This window comes from Dasypus novemcinctus, chromosome 9, assembly GCF_030445035.2.
Source record: "Dasypus novemcinctus isolate mDasNov1 chromosome 9, mDasNov1.1.hap2, whole genome shotgun sequence".
Taxonomy (NCBI): domain Eukaryota; kingdom Metazoa; phylum Chordata; class Mammalia; order Cingulata; family Dasypodidae; genus Dasypus; species Dasypus novemcinctus.
This window is the reverse complement of record NC_080681.1, coordinates 77,967,326-77,990,025: the sequence shown is the minus strand read 5'-3', so window position 1 is coordinate 77,990,025 and position 22,700 is coordinate 77,967,326. Positions and strand designations below refer to the sequence as shown.

General features: G+C 43.1%; 1 long non-coding RNA gene across 1 annotated transcript in view; it reads right to left on the bottom strand.

Moving 5' to 3' along the window:
- Positions 1-3,038: 3,038 nt before the first annotated feature.
- Positions 3,039-22,700, bottom strand: part of LOC139439618 (uncharacterized) — a 31,320-nt gene continuing 11,658 nt past the window's right edge. The window contains exons 3-4 of the long non-coding RNA XR_011649564.1: positions 4,353-4,507; positions 3,039-3,114 (exon numbers count right to left, since the gene is read on the bottom strand). This is a non-coding gene — a long non-coding RNA (uncharacterized lncRNA). The remainder of the gene's footprint in view (positions 3,115-4,352; positions 4,508-22,700) is intronic.

Here is a 22,700-nt window from a genome sequence, read left to right as displayed (position 1 = left end):
CCATAAGGCAAGCCGCCCAGTGCGAAAGAAAGTGCAGCCTGCCCAGGAATGGTGCCGCCCACACTTCCGGTACTGCTGACGACAACAGAAGCGGACAAAGAAACAAGACGCAGCAAATAGACACCAAGAACAGACAACCGGGGGAGGGGAGGGGAATTAAATAAATAAAAATAAATCTTAAAAAAAAAAAAAAAAGAATTATCCCCATCCCCCCCCCAAAAAAAGAAATTCATTGTAGAAAATATTAATAATTTGAAGCCGATGTGGCTCAGTGGTTGAGCATAGGCTTCCCATTTCTGAGGTCCTGGGTTCAATCCCTGGACCCGGGAGCTCCAAAAAAAAAAGAAGTTCATTGTAGAAAGAATTACCACATGACCCAGCAATTCTACTCCTATTTACCCAAAAGAACTGAAAGCAGGGACTCAAATAGATATGTTCATTACATCATTGTTCACGATTGCCAGGAAGAAACAACCCAAGTGTCCATCAACCGATGAATGGATAAACAAAATATGGTATATCCATACAATGGAATATTATTTGGCCATTAAACGGAACAGAGTTCTGATACATGTGACAACATGGATGAACCTTGAAGACATCTTGGTGAGTGAAATAAGCCAGAAATAAAAGGACAAATATTGAATGATTCCACTTATTGAAATATCTAGAATAGAACTATTCATACAAACAGAAAGTAGATTAGGGGTCACCAGGGGCTGGGGGGGCAGGGAGAATAGGGAGTCAATGCTTAATGAGCACAGAGTTTCTGTTTGGGGTGATGAAAAAGTTTTGGTTTGGATGGTGGTGATGGTAGTACAACATTGTAAATGTAACTGATGCCACTGTATTGTACTCTTAAAAATGGTTTAAATGGGGGAGCAGATGTGGCTCAAGCAGTTGGGCACCCACCTCCCACATGGGAGGTCCCAAGTTTGGTTCCCCGTGCCTCCTAAAGAAGACGAGCAGATAATGAGCAGAGACGACAAGCAGGCAATGAGCAGACAGACAAGGGAGACATCTAGAGGCAAGGGGAATGGAGCAGATATAGCTCAAGTGGTTGAGAGCCTGCTTCCCATGTATGAGGTCCTGGGTTCATTCCTGGTACCTCCTAATGGTTTAACTGGCAAGTTTTATATATATTACCACATTTAAAATTTTATTAATATCAAAAAAAAAACCACACAAAAATAGTTTATGAATAGTTTATGTCTCAATGTGGCCTTTTTGACCTGTGTGGCTTAGGCAGATCATGTCACCTCTCTATTCCTCAGTTGTAAAATGGGAATAATTATATCTAACCCAAAAGTTTTGGGGATACTCAAGTGAGATAATGGCAGTGAGATAGTAGCAAAACATCTGCAAATGTCATAGTTTTTATTAATAATAAATGAGGGAAGCAGACTTGGCCCAGTAGTTAGGGGGTCCGTCTACCACATGGGAGGTCCGCGGTTCAAACCCCGGGCCTCCTTGACCCATGTGGAGCTGGCCCATGTGCAGTGCTGATGCACGCAAAGAGTGCCGTGCCACGCAGGGGTGTCCCCCGTGTAGGGGAGCCCCACGCGCAAGGAGTGCACCCCATAAGGAGAGCCGCCCAGCATGAAAGAAAGTGCAGCCTGCCCAGGAATGGCGCCGCACACATGGAGAGCTGACACAACAAGATGACACAACAAAAAGAAACACAGATTCCCGTGCCACTGACAACAACAGAAGCGGACAAAGAACACGCAGCCAATAGACACAGAGAACAGACAACTGGGGCGGGGGGTTGAAGGAGAGAAATAAATAAAATAAATAAATCTTTAAAAAGGAAACAATAAATGAAAGCTGAAGTAAATCTGGTGGCTTCTATGTAAAAACCAACTGGCTAAATTCACACCTGTTTGTTCACTGCTTTCCATACCATCAATCTGCATTTGTAAAGCCTTTCACAGTTTACAGAATCCTTGCATCTCAAGTCCTAGGAGGCAGAATAGGGCAGAAATGATCACATCTAGTTTACAGATTAAAACAGATTCCAAGAGGGGAAGTGGCTCACCCTAGATCAGAGAGCGAGTGACAGGCTGTGTGGTCCCCATACCTGACCATGTCACTGCCCTGCTTAAAACCCATCAGTGGCTGCCCTTGCCACTGGATAGATCTTGTGCTCATCAGCTTGTCACTTGAGGCTCATCATGATCTGGGTCCTGCCTCCCTCCCCAAATTCACCTCCCAACCATCCCCTCTATACTTCAGTCTTCCAAAATGTCTCATCGTTCTTCAATCAGACAATCGTTTGTCTTTGCACATGATGTTCTTTCATCCAGGAATTCCCTTCTCCCCATGAGCTACCCGGTAGACTCCTGCCCATCCTATGTTACATCCTCCTTTAGTCCCTGGGACAGGTGTCTCCTGCAATAAGCTTTCATGGCTGTCATCACTACATACTGATCATTTCACAGAGTTGGCTTAATTGCTGGCTCAGCCACTTACTAGCTGGGCAAATTATTTAACATCTCTGTGCTGAAGAGATATTTTCTCAGTTATTTCATGAAAGTATTTCCTGGGATTATTGTGTGGAGTAAATAAAACATTAAAACAATAAGGGAAGCAAATGTGGCTCAAGCGATTGAGCTCCCACCTACCATATAGGAAGTCCTGGGCTCTGATCCCAGTGTCCCCTGGAAAAGATGAGCAAAAAACAGTAAGCTGGCATGATGGGCTGGCACAGCGAGCTGATGCAACAAGATGACCCAACAAAGGAGATGCAAAGAGGAAAGATAATTAGGGACTCAACAAAAGCAGGGAGCTGAGGTGGCTCAAGCGACTGAGCACCTATCTCCCACTTGGGAGGTACCAGGTTCGGTTCCCAGGGCCTCCTAAAGAGAAAGTGAGCAGACACAGAAAGCACATAGCACATGGACACAGAGCAGACAGTGAGTGTAAACAACGAGGGGGGAGAATAAATAAATGATAACTCTGTAAAAATAAAGCAATAAGCACAGAGCCTAGCACAGTGTAAAAGCTTAATCTGTTATCACTTTTATTTTCTACTATTTGTATTCAGTGATGCCTACTCTTTGCCAATTTCTGGACATACGAAGATGATTCAGATGCAGTCTCTGGCCTCAGAATCTAGTGGAGGAAAGAGGCATGTAAACACTATGAAAATGTATTAATTCTGACCAAATCAGCATTTTATTTGTCATCCTGTTCTGCACCCGTTCCTTCCCCTCCAGAGGTGGCCTGAGTCCTCATGTACCCCCCTCGCCCCCCGCAATGGGTATCTCATTGCTGGGGAATGGCTTTGCCAGCTCCCTCCTCTCTCCGTGTTACCCCAGCGACAAGCTGTTCCTGGAGCTCAAGGAAGAGCCAGCTGCAGAACAATTTATCTCCCTGAGCTGCTTCCCCAGCTGAGATTTACAGGCTGTGCCTGTCACAGTGACCCTGCAGGCTCGATTACAGATCTGCTTCCAGGCTAGACCGGGGCAGGAACTTGCCTAGATATGCTAAGTAGCCCCGAGGGAGAACCACAGGCCCCGCCAAACCTGGCACCTTGGAGAGCATGGGACCTCGCTTGTCTCACATGAGGAAACCGAGGCCAGGTGTGGAGTTAGTGACACAGTTAAGGCTCCCACCAGGGAAAATGGGCCCAGTGTGAGACGCTGAGTTCCATCAAGGGAACTTATTTTACTCTACATGAGTATATGACTTCATTATTACCCAAATAGCTTTCTATTTATATAACAAAAATATTTACCATGGAAACATGCTTCGAAACTTAAAACTAAAGTAGAACATGGCACTTTGTCATAAACAAAGACCATATTCTGTCCACACAAACCATTAGAAATGTATTAGGTGCTGCCTAAACATTGCTCAGCTTCACCAGCCTATTATTACAAAATGGAGTCCCATTTTTGTCCAAAAGACGATGGCCCTGAGCTCTACACAAGCAGGAAATTATCCTTCTCACAGGATCCCCCTGGGAATTCTTAAGAGTAACCACAAAGACGCCTGACAGTTGCAGTCACTGTAAGGTATTTGCCTGATCTTCCCCTCCAACTCTGACTCCTTCTTCATCAATGTCCCACTGCTGTCACTGCTAGTGGTGGCTGCCATGGGGCCAGTGTCAGGGCCAAAGGTGTGGTATCCTGCTGCCCTGCATAGCCTTTCCTCTGGGCACGACCCCTCAAGAGCTGGGTCTCAGGGAGAGAACCTTGAGTCCCAGTCCTACCAGGCACTGACGTAGAGTCTGATCTCCCTGGGTCCCACTTGTGGATTGGAAGCTCCCAGCAGAAAGTTCTTGGTCAGGCCTCCTCCCCTCTCTGAACCTGAGTGACCTAAGCCATGACACAGAGGATAATACTCACTTGGAAGTGTCGTCATGAGGATCAGAGAGGTCACATGTGTACAATATCTTGCATATAGTTGGTGTTCAATAAACGGCAGCTACCATTATTGTCATCGTCATCATCATCATCGTTGTTGTTGTACTGTCTGAGGCTGGTTCCCCCAGGAGCAGACCCTAAAACAAGGAGTTGAGACAAATGGTTTATTTGAGAGGTGGTCCAAGGAAGCACCTCTAGAGGCATTGGAAAGTGCAACAAGGAAGGGAATGAAGCCAGCAAAAGGTGTGTTAGCAGGCAGGTTTCTGCTGTAGGCAGCTGGGGCTCAATTCTACTGAGGACTTCTGGGAAACAGTGTAGAATGGTCCTCAAAGTTGTCCCAGCTAAGGAGTGAGGGAGCTGGGGTGTGTATCCAGCAGTTGTTGGCTGGGATCTGCAAGGTGGAGTGGACGTTAATGCTGGCATTTCTGTCCTGACCTGCACACACGCCAGGCCGAGGGCCTCTGAGGTCAGAGAAACTTCTCAGGCAAAGTCACAGTGATGGGTACTTGTGAGCTGTCGCATCAGCATGCACAGAAAAGGTGAACACCTAGGGATACAGGCAGGGCACTTACAGCTGCTGCCACAAATACCCTGAGGAGTCAGTTCATCTGAAAGACAAGATGTTAAAAGCCCCTCCTTCAGGCTGAGGGAGCCCAGGAGAAGGGTAGTGCCTACTTACATTCTAGCTCCTGATCTTTCACCTTCAACTGGATGATGTGACCTTGGCCTGTGCCTTCTCTCGTCCTCAGTTTCCACTCCCGTTAAAAGAGGTAACTTGAGGTCCCAACCAACTGAGACATTTAATTATTCATACCTTTTTAAACGTGAGCACCACAGTACTCCTTGGGAGGGGGTAGGCAGAGCCAGGGTGATGCTCTCAGTTGAGGGCTAGGAAATTCAGGTCGGAGAAGGGAAGTAAGTAGACCAGGGGTTCCCAAAGTGAGGACCCTGGACCAGACTATTAGCATCACTTGGGAATTGGATAGAAAAGCAAATTCTTCTTTTTTTTTTTAAAGATTTATTTATTTATTTAATCCCCCCCCCTCCCCCGGTTGTCTGTTTTCTGTGTCTTTTTGCTGCGTCTTGTTTCTTTGTCCGCTTCTGTTGTCGTCAGCAGCACGGGAAGTGTGGGCGGCACCATTCCTGGGCAGGCTGCACTTTCTTTCACGCTGGGCGGCTCTCCTCATGGGCGCACTCCTTGCGCATGGGGCTCCCCTACACAGGGGACACCCCTGCGTGGGGGGGCACTCCCTGCGCGCATCAGCACTGCGCATGGGCCAGCTCCACACGGGTCAAGGAGGCCCGGGGTTTGAACCGCGGACCTCCCATGTGGTAGACGGACGCCCCAACCACTGGGCCAAGTCCGTTTCCCAGAAATGCAAATTCTTGAACCCCACACCAGAACTGCTAATCCAGAAATCTGTGTTTAAACAAGACCACCAGGTAATTTGCATCCTGGATATGCTCAAGTTTGAAGCCAAGGTCACATAGTGAATTAAAAGCTAAGCTGGAACTAGAATCTCAGTCTCCTGACTCCTGGGCTTTACATCTATGCGTGCGCATGGTGCTTGCACTTAGCAGCCCCTCAATAAATAGCAATTGCTTTGAACTGAAGCCAAGGATGTCTTTAAACCCCACACCCATTTCTGAGGGCTCTGTCTCTAGTGGACCTTTTGTGCTGTGCTGTGCTGTGCTTTGTCCGCTGTTGTTTTTGGTATGATGGTTCAGAGTCCTAGAATGGCAGGGCATTAGACAATCAAGTGAATCCACTGAAGAGATGAGAAACAGTCCTAGAGAAGAGAAGACTCTAGCCAGAGGTCACTCAAGGAAGTAACCAAGCCAGATCCAAAGCCCCGATCTCCCTACTCTTATCTCAGAGCACCCCCCCCCCCCCACTGATGTGGGTGTCACCTCTGGGCTGATGGTGACTGTGGCAGCCCTGGGAGACCAGGGCCAGCTAGCAGTGGGGTGGGGGTGGGGTCCTTTGAGCCATCTAGAGGCACAGTCAACCCCCTGTCTGGGTTTAGGTGCGCCTGGTTCTCTCAGCTTCTCCCAGATGCCTTTCCCCTTCTCATATGCTGTGCCTGGGGCTGGTGAAACCTCAGCTTTGGAGAAAGGGAAAGAAAAGTATTCTGGAGTCCTGGAAACTCTGGCAGATCAGTTGGAAGCTTCGAGCCTTCCCCTCTCCACCTACCTCCTTCTCAGGGCCTCTTAAAAATAGAAGCACCCATCTGTGTTTCCTGAGTTAGGGAGCAGCAACTTCTGCAGAGTCAAAGGGTGTGGGCGACAGCACCAAGTGAGGACTGGTCCTGGGTCAGGACACGGGGAGGGTGTAGCTAGTACAGCAAAGGATGCAGTAGAGTCACTATGGATCTTCCAAGAGCAGCCACTCAGACACCTGAGGGGGGAGGGAATTAGCCCAGGTCACTCAGCCAGATCTGGGCTGAACACTCTACTCTACTCCATGTACCTCCCCTGAAATGACTCTTGGAAATACCTGGTCTTGAGCCATTCTGCAAATCCTGACTCCACGCCCACTGGGCACCGTGCCTCTGAGTGTGGGCACACGTAGGTAAGGAGGAAGGCAAGGGAGTTCCCACATGATGGTTTTATTTCTTAGAGGCCTGGGAGACAAGGTCATCTGTTAGGAGAAAGGGAAGTGGCATAGCTTTGGAGGCCCAAGTGGGGAGAAGGCTTGAACTGCCCCTGAGGACCCCAGGAATGGGTGAGCTGACCAGCCAGTGGGAGAGCAGAGGATCCTCAAGGCCTAATGCCAGAAGACATGAGATGACAACAGGGCCCCATCACCCGACCACTGCATGCTCCACTGACAGTCCCCACTCGGAGGAATAGAATATGGAGCCATTAGAAAGTTGTTGTTTGGGGGAGGGAAGGGGGGATAAATAATCTTTTTTAAAAAATTTGTAGTTTTCAATCCCTCTTTTGCATAAGGCAGACCAATGAGAATGTTAATTCGCCCTAATTCACATGGGAGCGGAGAAGGGGGGAGCCCAGCCTCAATACAGCAGCACTCCCAGCCCTGAAGGCGCGACTTGTGCAATGCGTGTGAGCAGGCCCACACTCCCGTCTTCTTGAGCGTGTACTTCTGCCTTACATTAAATTCTCCTGCTGCTAAAGAAAAAAAAGGACAGAAGGCCCTGAGTGAGGCTGGAGGTGAGGGATCTGTGGTGGTTCCACTGATCCCCAGGGAGGATTTCAGTGGGTGACTCCGGAACAGCAACTGAGACGACTCACACTTGTGCATCCCCAGCCTAGGCCTGGCACAGGCCAGGAAGCACGGTGCTCCAGGCTGGGAGGTCACATCCACCGCAGGCTGATCTTCTGGAGGACAGGACTACACGTCAAAGTAGAGCACCAGCCAATGCAGAGCTAACTTGCAAAGACTGTAAAGGTGTTTTCTGCATTGGTTTGTTTGTTTATGTTAGCGCCTCTCAAAGATTTCCTCTCAAGGAAATCTGTGTCCTATAAATAGCTGGGTACAAATTTTAAGGAACAGACAGCTTAGGAACTAAATCCCAAAGTTAACACTTTAAAATATTAAAATGTCCAGTGTGCAACAAACGATGACAAGTCAAACAAAGAAATAGGAAACGGCCCATCCAAAGGAACAAGGTAAATATCCAGAAATCATCAAGGAAGAAGACCAGACTTTGGACATAACCATGCAAAGACTTTTTGAAAATGGATCTTCAATGATGATATTGTCTCATGATCTTGAACAAATGTTCCACAGCAGTGTGGTATATTGGTGGGGCAGGGGGGTGTTGTATGGGAACTCTACACATGTGCATGATTGTTTCATAAACTCACAACTTTCGTAATAAAATATTTTTTTAAAGAAAGGAAAAGAATGATCTTTAATATGCTCAAGGAGATAAAGGAACTCTCAGAGAAAAAACTAAAGGATATCAAGAAACAATGTAGGAAAAGTAGGAAAATCTCAATAGAGAAAGAAATGTTTAAAAAGAGCCAGACAGATTCTGTAGTTGAATACCACAATACCTGAATTGAAAGATTCCCGAGAGGGTTTCAGCAGTAGATTGGAGCTAGTAGAAGAAACAACCAGTGAACTTGAGGACAAGACAATTGAAATGATACAGACCGAGGAGCAGGAAAAAAAATTTTTTTAAAGCAAACAGAGGCAGAAGGACCTGTGGCACACCATCATGCACGCCTGTGTACATATGAGAGTCCTAGAAGGAGAAGAAAAAGAAATGTGCAGAAGGAATATTCAGAAAAATAATGACAGAAAACTTCCAAAATTTAACAAAAGACATGGATATGAACATTCAAGAAGGTTGATGAACCCCAAACAGGATAAACTTGAAGAGAACAATGCCCAGACACATAGTAGTCGAACTCTCAAAGGCCAAGGACAAGGAGAGAGTTCTGAAAGCTGCAAGAGGGGCAGCAGATGTGATTCAAGCAATTGGGTGCCTGCTTTCCACATGAGAGGTTCCAGGTTCACTACCAGTGCCTCCTAAAGAAGACAAGCAGACAAATCTTGGGGAAGGAGAGTGGAATTTTAAAAATGTCTGTAGTGTTTAAAAGCTTCAAGAGAAAAGCAAAATGTTATGTACAAGGGGGCAAGAAACAATGGAGCAAGAAGGTAGTGGGATAAAATATTTTGAGTACTGAAAGAAAATAATTACCAACCAATTTTACAGCCAGTGAGAATGTCTTTCAAAAATAAGGAAAAGGTTAAGTTATTCCATTCACAGATAAACACAAGGTGAGGGAGTTCATCACCACTAGACTTGCTCCACAAGCAATGTTGAAGGGAGTTCTTCAAAGTGAAAGGGGGGAAGCACACTTGGCCCAGTGGATAGGGCATCCATCTACCACATGGGAGGTCCACGGTTCAAACCCTGGGCCTCCTTGACCCATGTGGAGCTGGCCCATGCGCAGTGCTGATGCACGCAAGGAGTGCCGTGCCACGCAGGGATGCCCCCCATGCAGGGGAGCCCCATGCACAAGGAGTGCGCCCCGTAAGGAGAGCCACCCAGTGCGACAGAAAGTGCAGCCTGCCCAGGAATGGCGACACACACGTGGAGAGTTGACGCAGCAAGGTGATGCAACAAAAAGAAACACAGATTCCCATGTCACTGACAACAACAGAAGTGGACAAAAAGAAGAACATGCAGCAAATGGACACAGAGAACAGACAACTGGGGTGGGGGGGGGGCAGGAAGGGGAGAGAAATAAATAAAATAAATCTTAAAAAAAAAACAAAAAACAAAGTGAAAGGAAAGGATACTAGGCAGTGGATCAAAGTGGCAGAAAGAAATAAAGACCTCCAGTATAGGTAAATGTGGGTAATTATAAATGCACTATTTTATTGTATTTGGGGTACATAACTCCACTATTTACTTCTTACCAGTTATAAAATGCAAATGCATAAAAAGAATAATAAACTATGGTTTTGGACATAACATGTATAAAGACTTCACTTGAAACAAGTACAGCAAAGAGGTGGAGGAACAGATGGAGAAAGTAACAGTATATGTGTATGCTATTGAAGTTAAGTTGGTATCAAATAAAACAGGACTGTTACAGATTTAGGATATTAAAATTAAGTCTCCTGGTAACCACAAAGAAATATTTGAAAAATATACACAGAAAGAAACGAGAAGTCTTAAAATGGTACACTGAAAAAAATCAAATAAATGTGAAAGTAAATATTAACATAAGAATTGAGGGACAAAAAAGATATGAGTGACAAAGATCAAATAGTAAAATGATAGAAGAAAGTCCTGCAGTATCAGTAGTTACTTGAAATGTAAATTTAAGTTAGTTCTCCAGTCAAAAGGCAGAGAGTGGCAGAATGAATTAAAAAAAAAGTCATGACAATCTGGTTGTTTACAAGAGACTCATTTTTAATTCAAAGCCATTAGTAAGTTGAAAGGGATAGGTTGGGAAGCGGATGTGGTTCAAGAGATAGAGTTTCTGCCTACCATATGGGAGGACCCGGGTTCGATCCCTGGGGCCTCCTGGTGAAAGAGAAGAGAAAGCATGCCCACGTGGTGAGCCAGTGCCCATGCAAGTGCCCACGTGGTCTGCCAGTGCCCACACAAGTGAGTCATGCAACAAGATGATGATGCGTCAAAAGAGAGACAAGGGGAGAGTCAAGGTGGAGCGCAGCAGAAATCAGGAACTGGGTGGCCCAATTGACAGGGAGCTGCTCTCCACATCAGAGATCTCCAGGATCAAATCCCAGTGAATCCTAGAGGAGAGAAAATGAGAAGACAACACAGATAGCAAAAATAGCAGGGCAGGAGGAGGGGAAGGGGGAAGATAAAAAAATCTTAAAAAAAAAAAAAAGTGAAAGGTTGGCAGAAAGTACACCATGCAAATAGTAACCACAGAGAGCTGTGTAGCTATACTAATGTCTGATAAAGTAGACTTTAAGTCAAAAACTGTTATGAGAGCAAAGAAGGTCATGATATGCTCATAAAGGGGTCAATTCAACAAGAAGACACAATTATAAATATATAAGCATCTAACGGCAGGGTCCAAAAATATATGAAGCAAATATTGACAGATTTGAAGGGAGAAATAGAAGATTCCACATTAATAGGAGGAGACGTCAATACAGTACTTTCAGTAATGAATAGAACATCTAGACAGAAAATCTATATGGAAACGGGGAGCAGATGTGGCTCAAGCAGTTGAGCCCCTGCTTTCCACATGGGAGGTCCCACATTCATTTCCTGATGCCACCTAGAAAAAATAAAAACAAATAACAAGCAAAACAAATGAAAAAACCAACTTAGGGGGGCCAATGAGACTCAGAGGTTCAGTGCCAGCTTCCCACATAATACAAAGTCCCGAGTTCAATCCCCAGCCCCCAGTATCTCAAAAAAAAAAAGGAAACAGAAAACTTGAACGCTATTCTAGCAGACATATATACAGAACACTTCTCCCAACAACAGCAGAATACATATTCTTCTCAAGTGCACAAGATTGATTCTCCAGGATAGACCATATCTTAGTTCACAAAACAAGTATAAATAAATAAAAAAACATTGACATCATACAATGCATCTTCTCAAACTACAGTGGAATGAAGCTAGGAATCAATAACAGACGGGAAATTGAAAATTTCATAAATATGTGGAAATTAAACAATACACTCTTTTTTTTTTTTAAGACTCTGATTGATATCATGGGACCATCAATCATCACCAGGACTCTCCCCCTTGCATCTCCTAGGCTGATCTTGTTCTCTAGGCATGGCAACCAAGATGCCCTGGCTCATGCTCTGCAGCTTGATGGCCTTTGTGGAAAGAGACTCTGGCAGAAAAGTTCCAGAGAAAGCCCAGATGGCTTATCTTTTTTTTCCTTTTTTACACTTCTCAATTAAATGTACTGGATACCTATAAAATTTTTAAAAATCATACAATATGTTACACGATATATTTGGCTCATAGTAATGCAATCATATAGTATTTGTCCTTTTGTGTCTGGCTTGCTTCACTCTACATAATGTCCTCCAGGTTCATCCATGTTGTCATGTGCTTTAAGACTTCATTTCTTCTTACAGCTGCGTAATACTCCATCGTGTGAATACACCACAGTTTGTTTATCCATTGTTCCGTTGATGGACACCTGGGTTGTTTCTAACTTTTGGCAATTGTGAATAATGTCATTATAAACATTGGTGTGCAGATGTCTGTTCGTGTCACTGCTCTCAGTGACACCACCCAGTAGTGGTACTGCAGGGTCACGTGGCTACTCTGTATTCAACTTTTTTAGGAACTGCCAAACAGTCCTCTTCAGTGGTGGTACTATTCTGCATTTCCACCAACAGTGAATAAGTGCTTCTATCTCTCCACATCCTCTCCAACATTTGTAGTTCTTTGCCTTTTTAATAGTGGCCTTTCTGATAGGTGTGAAATGATATCTCATTGTAGTTTTGGTTTGCATTTCCCTAATCATTAGTGATGTTGAGCATTTCTTCACGTATTTTTTTGCCATTTGTATTTCTTCTTTGGACAAATATCTATTCAAGTCTTCTGCCCATTGTTAAATCAGGCCTTTTGTCTTTTTATTGTTGGGTTGTAACATATCTTTATATATCCTGGGTATTAAACTCTTATCAGGTACGTGATTTCTAAATATTTTCTCCCATTTAGTTGGCTGTCTTTTCACCCTTTTGATGAAGTCCTATGAGGTGCAAAAGTGTTTAATTTAGAGAAGGTCCCATTTATCTATTTTTTCTTTTGTTGCATGTGCTTTGGGTGTAAGGTCCAAGAAACCACCACCACCACAAGATCTTGAAGATGTTTCCCTAAATTTTCTTCTACTCGTTTTATAGTCCTGACTTTTATATTTAGGTCTTTGATCCATTTTGCATTGATTCTTATACAGGGAGTGAGATAGGGGTCCTCTTTCATTCTTTTGGTTATAGATATCCAGTTCTCCAAGCACCATTCGATGAAGAGGCTCTTTTGTCCCATTAACATTAACTTGGTAGGTTTGTCAAAAACCAATTGACTGTATAGGTGAAAGTTTATTTCTGGGTACTCAATTCTATTCCACTGATTGATGTGTTTATCTTTATACCAGTACCATGCTGTTTTGACTACTGTAGCTTTGTAACATGTTTTAAGGTCATGTGATATTCCTCCCATATTGCTCTTCTTTTTAAAAAATGCTTTTGTCTATTTGGGTGCACTTTCCCTTCCAAATAAATTTGGTAATTGCCTTTTCTAATTCTATAAAGTAAGCTGTTGGAATTTTGATTGGTATTGCATTGAGTCTATAAATCAGTTTGGATAAGATTGACATCTTCATGATATTTATTCTTCAAATCCATGAACACAGAATTTATTTCCATTTGTTTAGGTCTTTTTTTTTTTAATTTAGCATTGTTTTATAGTTTTCTGCATATAGGTCCTGTACTTTCTTGGTTAAATTAATTCTTAGGTATTTAAGTCTTCTTGTTGCTACTGAAAATGGAATTTTCCTCCTGATTTCCTCCTCAGAATGTTCAGTACTAGTGTACAAAACATTACTGATTTTTGCGTGTTGATCTTGTATCCTACCACTTTGCTGAACTCATTTATTAGCTCAAGTAGCTTTGTTGTGAATACTTCATGATCTTCTAAGTACAGGATCATGTCATCCACAAAGAGAGTTTTACTTTCTCTTTTCCTATTTGAATGTCTTTAAATTTTTTTTCTTGTCTAATTGCCCTAGCTGGAATTTCTAGTACAATACTGAATAACAATGGTGACAGTGGGCATGATGCACCTTTTTTTTTTAAAGATTTTTTAAAATTTCTCCCTACCCCCCTGTCCTGTTTTCCCCCATTGTCTGCTGTGTCCATTCTCTGTGTGTTCTTCTGTGTCTGCCTGTATTCTTATTAGGCAGCTCGGGAAACCAATCCTGGGACTTTCCAGAGTGGGAGAAAGGTGATTACTCTCTTGTACCACCTCAACTCATTGTTCTGCTATGTCTTCTTATTTTCTTGCCTCTGTGCCTCTTGTTGCGTCATCTTGCTGCGCCAGCTCTCTCTGTTGGCCGGCACTCCTGTGCAGGGCAGCTTTCCCGTGCAGGGTCGCATTCCCATGAAGGGTGGCACTCCTGAACAGGGTGACATTCCTGTGTGGGCCGGCATTCTGCGTGGGCCAGCTCACCACATGAGCCAGCTCGCCCTCACCAGGAGGCTCTGGGCATCGAACCCTGGACCTCCTATATGGTAAATGGGAGCCCCATTGGTTGAGCCACATCTGTTTCCCATGATGCACTCTTAAAATAATAAGTCAACGAAGGAAGCACAAGAGAAATTAGGTAATATCTTGAGGCAATAGAAAACTCAAACACAGTATACCAAAAGTTACGGGATGCAGCAAAGGCTGTGCTGAGAGGGAAAGCTATAGCTCTAAATGCCTATATTAAAAAAGAACAGGGAGGTGGATGTGGCTCAACTGATAGAGTGTCCGCCTACAATATAGGAGGTCCAGGGTTCGAACCCAGGGCCTCCTGGCCCGTGTGGTGAGCTGGCCCACGTGCAGTGCTGCTGTGCACAAGGAGTGCCATGCTACACCATGGAGGGGAGCTCTATGTGCAAGGAGTGCGCCCCGCAAGGAGCGAAAAGTGCAGCTGACCCAGGAGTGACGCCACACACATGGAGAGCTGACGCAGCAAGATGATTTAACAAAAAAGAGACACAGATTCCCATGCCGCCTGATGAGAATGTAAGTGGACACAGAAGAACACACAGCAAATGGACACAGCAGACAATGGGGTGGGACAGGGGGAGAAGGAAGAGAAATAAATAAAAATAAATCTTAAAAAAAAAAAAAAAAGAACAGGGAAGTGGATGTGGCTCAAGCAATTGGGCTCCCATTGAGCATATGGGAGGTCCAGGGTTTGATTCCCAGGGCCTTCTGGTGAAGGCGAGCTGGCCCATACAGAGTGCTGGCTGCACAGCAAGCTGACCCAAGCAGAGAGCTGGTCCATGCAGAATGCTGGTCTGTGTGGCAAGCTGGCCTGAGTGGGGTGCTGGCGCAGCAAGATGCTGCAACAAAAAGAGACACAGAGGAAAGACAATAAGAGATGCAGCAGACCAAAGAGCTGAGGTGGTGCAAGGATCGAGTACCTCTCTCCTACTCTGCAAGGTCCCAGGATTGGTTCCCAGTACCTCCTAAGGAGAAGACAAGCAGACACAGAAGAATGCACAGCAAATGGTCACAGAGAGTGACAACAAGGTGGGGGAGGGAGAAATAAATAAATAAATCTTTTTTTTAAAAATGTAAAAACAGGGGAGGAAGTAAATACAGTTCAAGCAGTTGAGCACCTGTTTCCCACATGGGAGGTCCTGGGTTCAATTCCAGGTGCCTCCTAAAAAAAACAAAAACAAACAACAATCAAAACAAATGAAAAACCAACTCAGGGGAGACAATGTGACTCAGTGGTTGAGCTCCAAGTTCCCATATACGAGGTCCTGGGTCAATCCCCAACCCCCTGTACTAAAAAAAACAAAACAAAACAGGGGAGCAGGTATAGCTCAGTAGTGGAGTCCCTGCTTTGCACATATGAGGTCCTGGGTTAAATTCCCAGTACCGACTTAAAAACAAAACAAAATAAAAATAACAATCTCAAATAAGACCAAATGTCACAACTGGAGGATCTAGAAAAAGAAAAGCACATTAAACCCAAAGAAGGCAAAAGGAAGGAAACTAAAAAGATTTGAGAGGAGATAAATGAAATAGAGAATTTTTAAAAATAGAAAATCAATGAAAACAAAAGTTGGTTCTTTTAAAAGAGCAATAAAATTGACAAAACTTTAGCTAGACTGACAAAGAAAAAGCGAGGATGCAAATAACTAAAATAAAAAATGGAAAGGAGACATGACTACTAACTCCACAGAAATAAAAAAGCTTTATAAGAGGATTCTGTGACCAACCATACACCAATAAATTAGATAACTTAGATGAAATGGACAACTTTTTGTAAATACACGAACTACCTACACTAGCTCAAGAAGAAATAGAGGATCTCAACAGACCATTAACAGGTAAAGAGATTGAATCAGAAATCAAAAACCTCCCAACAAAGAAAACCTTAGGACCAGATGACTTTACTGGTGAATTTTACCAAAAACATTTTATCAAACCAATCCTGCTCAAACGCTTCTAAAAAAAATAAAGATGAGGGAACACTTCCTAATTCATTACGTGAGACCAACATTACTCTAGTATCAGAGCCAGATAAAGATATCATAAGAATTATAGACCAATATCCCTTATGAGTTTAAATGCAAAAGTCCTCAACAAAATACTAGCCAGCTGAATCCAACAGCACATGAAAAGAATTATATACCATAATTAAGTGGGATTAATCCCAAGTACTCATGGGTGGTTCAATATAAAAATCAATTAATGTAATACAACACAATAATAGAACAAAAACCTACCTGATCATCTCAATTGACACAGAAAAGGCATTTGATAAAATCTATCACTCCTCCCTGATTAAAAAAAAGCTCTCAGAAAACTAGAAAACTACAAAACATTGCTAATCTAGCCACTAGACTTCTTTTATTTTGCCTTGTTAACAAATTGACCTTTTGTTGTCTGCCTCAGGCCTTTTATGTTTGTGTTATCATGAACAAGTCACCAGAGAGGTCTCTAGATCTTCAGAGTAGGGGCCAGATCCAGGAAACCAAAATACCTGAGATTTGGCCCGTTGGCATCCGTGTAGGATGTCACCACATCCCTAGTTGACTATTAGAGTTTCAGCTTTTTGGTTCAGGAACTTAATTGAAGTATAATGCAAAGAAGTCACTGAACGTTCACAAATGGAATACAGAGTCAGAATTCAGATCAAGAAAAAATATTGTCAGCATCCCAGAAGGCCCTGTCATACTCCCTTCCAGATATCACCTTCCCAAGGATAACCATTATGCAGACTTCCAAGAGCATTGATTAGTTCCTTCTATTTCAACATTATATGAATGGAATCAAACTATAGATATTCGTTGTATCTGGCTCCTTTTTAATATTTTTTTTTTTAAGATTTATTTCTTTCTCTCCCCTTCCCCACCAACCCCGGTTGTCTGTTCTCTGTGTCTATTTGCTGCATCTTCTCTGTCCGCTTCTGTTGTCAGCGGCACGGGAATCTGTGTTTCTTTTTGTTGCATCATCTTGTTGTGTCAGCTCTCCATGTGCGCGGCACCATTCCTGAGCAGGCTGCACTTTCTTTCGCGCTGGACAGCTCTCTTTACGCGGGGTGCACTCCTTGCGCGTGGGGCTCCCCCGCGCGGGGGACACCCCTGTGTGGCACGGCACTCCTTGCGCGCATCAGCACTGCGTGTGGGCCAGCTCCACACGGGTCAAGGAGGCCTGGGGTTTGAATCACGGACCTCCCATGTGGTAGACGGACGCCCTAACCACTGGGCCAAGTCTGCTGCCCTTTTTAATTTTTTTAAACAAATCAGTTTTATTGATAATATGAATAAAGCATACAATCCATCCCAAGTGTATAATCAATGGTAATTAGTACAATCATAGTTGTGCAATCACTTCAATCATTATTAGAGCATTTTCATTATTTCAATAATAATAATAAAAAGAAACTAACAACCAAAAACTTGATTACCTCACAAAACTCTGTTTCCCTTCTGTACATGCCTGCTATATATGGCTATCCTTGCACATTTATTTATTTTTTTAAAGCAGTTTTTTATTTTCAGGAGATTGAACCAGGAACCTCGTACATGGAAAGCAGGCACTCAACCACTTGAGCTACATCTGCTCCCTAAAGCAGTTTTGTTTTGTTTTTTAAAAATATTTATTTGTATTTGTCTCCCCTTTTTCCCCTGCCCTGTTGTCTGCTCTCTGTGTCCATTCGCTGTGTGTCCTTCTGTGTCCGCTTGCATTCTTGTCAGCAGCACCGGGAATCTGTGTCTCTTTTTTGTTGTGTCATCTTGCTGTGTGCGGCGCCACTGCTGGTCAGGCTGTGCTTTTTTTGCGTGGGGCCGCTCTCCTTGCGGGATGTACTCCTTGCACAGCTTGGCACTCCTTGGGCGTATCAGCACTGCACATGTGCCAGCTCACCACATGGGTCAGGAGGCCCTGGGTTTGAGCCCTAGACCTCCCATGTGGTAGGCAGATGCCCTATCAGTTGAGCCAAATCCAATTCCCCCCGAAAGCAATTTTATTGAGATATATTCACATACCATACAATCTATCCAAAGTGTATAATCAATGACTTTCAGTATAATCACAATGTGTGCATTCATCACTACAAAAAAATTTTAGAACAATTTCATTACTCCAAAAAGAAAAACTCTACACCCCTTAGCAGTCACCTCTCAATCCCTCTATGCTGCCCCAGCCCTACACAATCATAATCACTAATTTCATCTTAATAAATTGATTTATATTTACATTTTATATAAATGGAATCATACAATATGTAGTACTTTGGGTCTGTTTTCTTTCACTTAGCATAATATTTATTTTGTCTGATAGTAACATCTTATAATATTAACATACATTTGTTGAGTTTCAAAGTAAAATAATCTTATATGTGGAATATTCCCCATATTCATATCTTTCAAAAAGTTTTACTATGCTGTACAGTTCCATGTTACATTTTTTAGCTTTCCTTCTAGGACTATACATGACCTTAGACTTTCCCTTTCAACCACTGTCATATCCATATAATAGCACTGATAGTTACAAACACTATGATGTGCTTTCACCTTTTCTATTCAATTCCAAAGATTAACACACATTCTTTTTACCAATTCTGCACAAGTTAACCCTCAGCTTTCCATTCTCTAACCTTGTTCTAGTTTTCTGGTGACCCATATTCAAGTTATTAATTCCATGAGTTTATAGAATATATTTAGTTCATAGCAGTGCCATCATACACTATTTGTCCTTTTGTGTCTGGTTTGCTTCACTCAGTATAATGTCCTTCAGGTTCATGTATGTTCATATGCTTCAAGACTTCATTTCTTCTTACAGTTGCATAATATTCTATCATATGTATATACCACAGTTTGTTTATCCATTCACTGGTCGCTGGACACATGGGTTGTTTCCATCTTTTGGCAAACATGAATGGCGTTGCTATGAACATCTGTGTGCAGATGTCTGTTTGTGTCACTGCCCTTAGTTCTTCTGGGTATACACCCAGTGGTGGCATTGCTGGGTCACGTGGCAAGTCTATATTCAACTTCTGTAGGAACTACCAAGCAGTCCTCTACAGTGGCTGTGCCATTCTACATTCCCACCAACACTGAATAAACATTCTTATCTCTCCACATACTCTCCGACATTTGTAGTTTTCCATCTTTTTAATAGTGGTCATTCTAATAGTTGTGAAATGATATCTCATTGTAGCTTTGATATTAATTTCCCTAATCACTCACCCTTTTGACAAAGTCCTGTGAAGTTCAAGCATGTTTAATTTATTTTTTGTTGTTGTTGTTGTTTGTGTTTCAGACGTAAGGTCCAAGAAACCACCACCTACCACAAGGTCTTTAAGATAGTTCCTACATTTTCTTCTAGTAGTTTTATGGTCCTGGACTTTATATTTAGGTCTTCAGTCCATTTTGAGTTGATCCTTGTATAGGGAGTGAGATAGGGGTCCTCTTTCATTCTTTTGGTTATAGATATCCAGTTCTCCAAGCACCATTTGTTGAAAAGGCTATTTTGTTCCAGTAACATCTATTTGGTAGGTTTGTCAAAAAACCAGTTGCCCATAGAGGTGAGGGTTCATTTCTGGATTCTCAATTCTATTCCACTGATCAATTGTCTATCTTTATGCCAATACCATGCTGCTTTGACCCCTGTAGCTCTGTAATATGTTTCAAGGTCAGGCAGGTTCTTCCACATTGCTCTTCCTTTTTAGAATGTTTTTGGCTATTCGGGGGTCATGTTCCCTTCCAAATAAATTTGGTAATTGCCTTTTCTATTTCTCTGAAGTAGGCCTTTGAAATTTTGATTGCTAGTGCACTGAATCTATAAATCTTTTTGTGTAGGACTGACATCTTCATGATATTTAGTCTTCCAATCCCTGAATATGAAATGTCTTTCCATTTATTTAGGTCTTCATTGATTTCTTTGAGCATTGTTATGCAGTTTTCTGCATGTAGGTCCTGTACTTCTTAGTTAAATTGATTCCTAGGTATTTGAGTCTTTTTGTTGCTATTGTAAGTGAAATATTTTCCCTGATTTCCTCCTCAGATTGTTTAATATTAGTGTGCAGAAACATTACTGATTTTTGTGTGCTGATCTTGTATCCTGCCACTTTGCTGAACTAGTTTATTAGCTCTAGTAGTTTTGTTGTAGACATTTCAGAATTTTCTAAATTTAGGATCATGTCATCTGCAAATAGTAGAAGTTTTATTCCTCTTTTCCTATTTGTATTCCTTTTTTTCCCCTTGTCTAATTGCTCTAGCTAGTACTTCTAGCAAACGTTAAATAACGGTGATGACAGCAGGCATCCTTGTCTTGTTTCTGATCTTAGAAGGAAAGCATTCAACATTTCGCCGTTCAGTATGATGTTGGTGGTGGGTTTTTCATATATGCCTTTTATTACATTGAGGAATCATTTTTCTATTTCTATCTTTTGAAGTGTTTTTATCAAGAAAGGATGCTGGATTTTGTCAAATGCCTTTTCTGCATCAACCAAGATGATCATGTGATTTTTTTCCTTCAATTACTAATTTATTATGTTAATGATTTTCCTTTGTTGAACACGCTTGCATACCAGGAATAAACCCCCCTAAGTCGTGGTGTATAAGTCTTTTGATGTGCCATTGGATTCCATTGGACCCTATTGGATTGAATGCTATTTTTTGTTTTTTTGTCCTCAATTTCATTTATTTCTGCTCTAATCTTTTCGCTTTCCTTCTGCTTGCCTTGGAAATGGTTTGCTGTTCTTTTTCTAGTTTTTTTCCAGTTGTTCAGTTAGATCTTTGATTTCAGCTCTTCCTACTTTTTAAAATATAGGCATTTAGGGTTATGATTTTCCCTATCAAGACTGTTTTTGCTGTATCCCATAAGTTTTGATAAGTTTTATTCTTGCTTTCATTCACCTCGATATATTTACTGGTTTCACTTACAATTTCTTCTCGGACCCATTGTTTGTTTTGGTGTGTGTTGTTCAGACTCTATACATTTTCAAAATTTCCCCTTTCCTGTCTATTATTGATTTCCAATTCATTCTATTATTATCTGAGAAGGTGGTTTGTATAATTTCAGTCTCTTTATATTTATTGAGACCTGCCTTACGACCTAATTTGTGATCCATGCTAGAGAAAGATTCATGAGCACTTGAGAAGAATGTATACCCTGCTGAGTTTGGGTGCAAAGTTCTGTATATGTCTGTTAGGTCTAGCTCATTTATGATATTATTCAAGTTCTCTGTTTCCTTGTTGATCTTCTGTCCAGTTATTCTATCTAATGATGTGAGTGGTATGTTTAAATCTCCAACTATTTTTGTAGAGATGTCTCATTTCAAAGCTGGGTCAAAGTGTGTTCACTGCAACATGGACCAGATCAACATGATAGAGGATCCTGCCTGGAGGTTAAAACCTGGAGGTTGGGAAACGGACTTTGGCCCAGTGGTTAGGGCGTCCGTCTACCATATGGGAGGTCCGCGGTTCAAACCCCGGGCCTCCTTGACCCGTGTGGAGCTGGCCATGCGCAGTGCTGATGCGCGCAACGAGTGCCGTGCCACGCAAGGGTGTCCCCCGCGTGGGGGAGCCCCACGCGCAAGGAGTGCGCCCGTGAGGAAAGCCACCCAGCGTGAAAAGAAAGAGCAGCCTGCCCAGGAATGGCGCCGCCCACACTTCCCGTGCCGCTGACGACAACAGAAGCGGACAAAGAAACAAGACGCAGCAAATAGACACCAAGAACAGACAACCAGGGGAGGGGGGGAAATTAAATAAATAAATAAATCTTAAAAAAAAAAAAAAATAAAATAAAATAAAACCTGGAGGTTATAAGCCTCACATAGGAAGCAGATTTGGCTCAACTGATAGAGCATCCGCCTACCACATGGGAGGTCCAGAGTTCGATCCCCAGGGCCTCCTAACCCATGTGGCGAGCTGCCCGTGCACAGTGCTGATGCACACAAGGAGGGCTGTGCCATGCAAGGATGTTCCCCACGTAGGGGAGCCCCACGCACAAGGAGTGTGCCCCATGCAAAAAAAGTGCAACCTGCCTGGGAGTGGCACTGCACACATGGAGAGGTGACATAGCAAGATGATGCAACAAAAAGAGACACAGATTCCCAGTGCCACTGACAAGAATACAAGCAGACACAAAACAACACACAGCGAATGGACATAGAGAGCAGATAACTGGGGCAGGGTGGGGGGGAAGGGGAGAGAAATTTAAAAAAATAAATCTTTTTTAAAAAAGCCTCACAAATCAAACTTTCTCAGAAGCAACTCTCCAACCCTTGCTGGCAGTCCCTCTCTGTTCCTGGGTAGGAAACCCATTCTCCTCTGCACTCCAGTCAGTAAAGAGGGAGACTGAGAGGGCCGGATATTTTTAGTCCCATGCTGGCTCCAAGGCAGACAATGGCACGGTCTCACCCAGCCTGGAAGGGCTCGTGGGACACAGCAGACCACATCTGTGGGTCAAAAGCTGAGTCGGTCTTAGGCTGTGTCCCTCTCTCCTGTTTCCTGGGGAGGTGGAACCCTGTAGCCCCCTTTGTCTGTAGCGACAGGCTGGAGGACTGAGAATTCAAGATTTTCTATAGGTGAGGAGAATGCTGGCAGCTGTGGCTGCAGCTTTTAACTCACAGTTTTCCCATTACAATTCTTCTCCTTTGCCC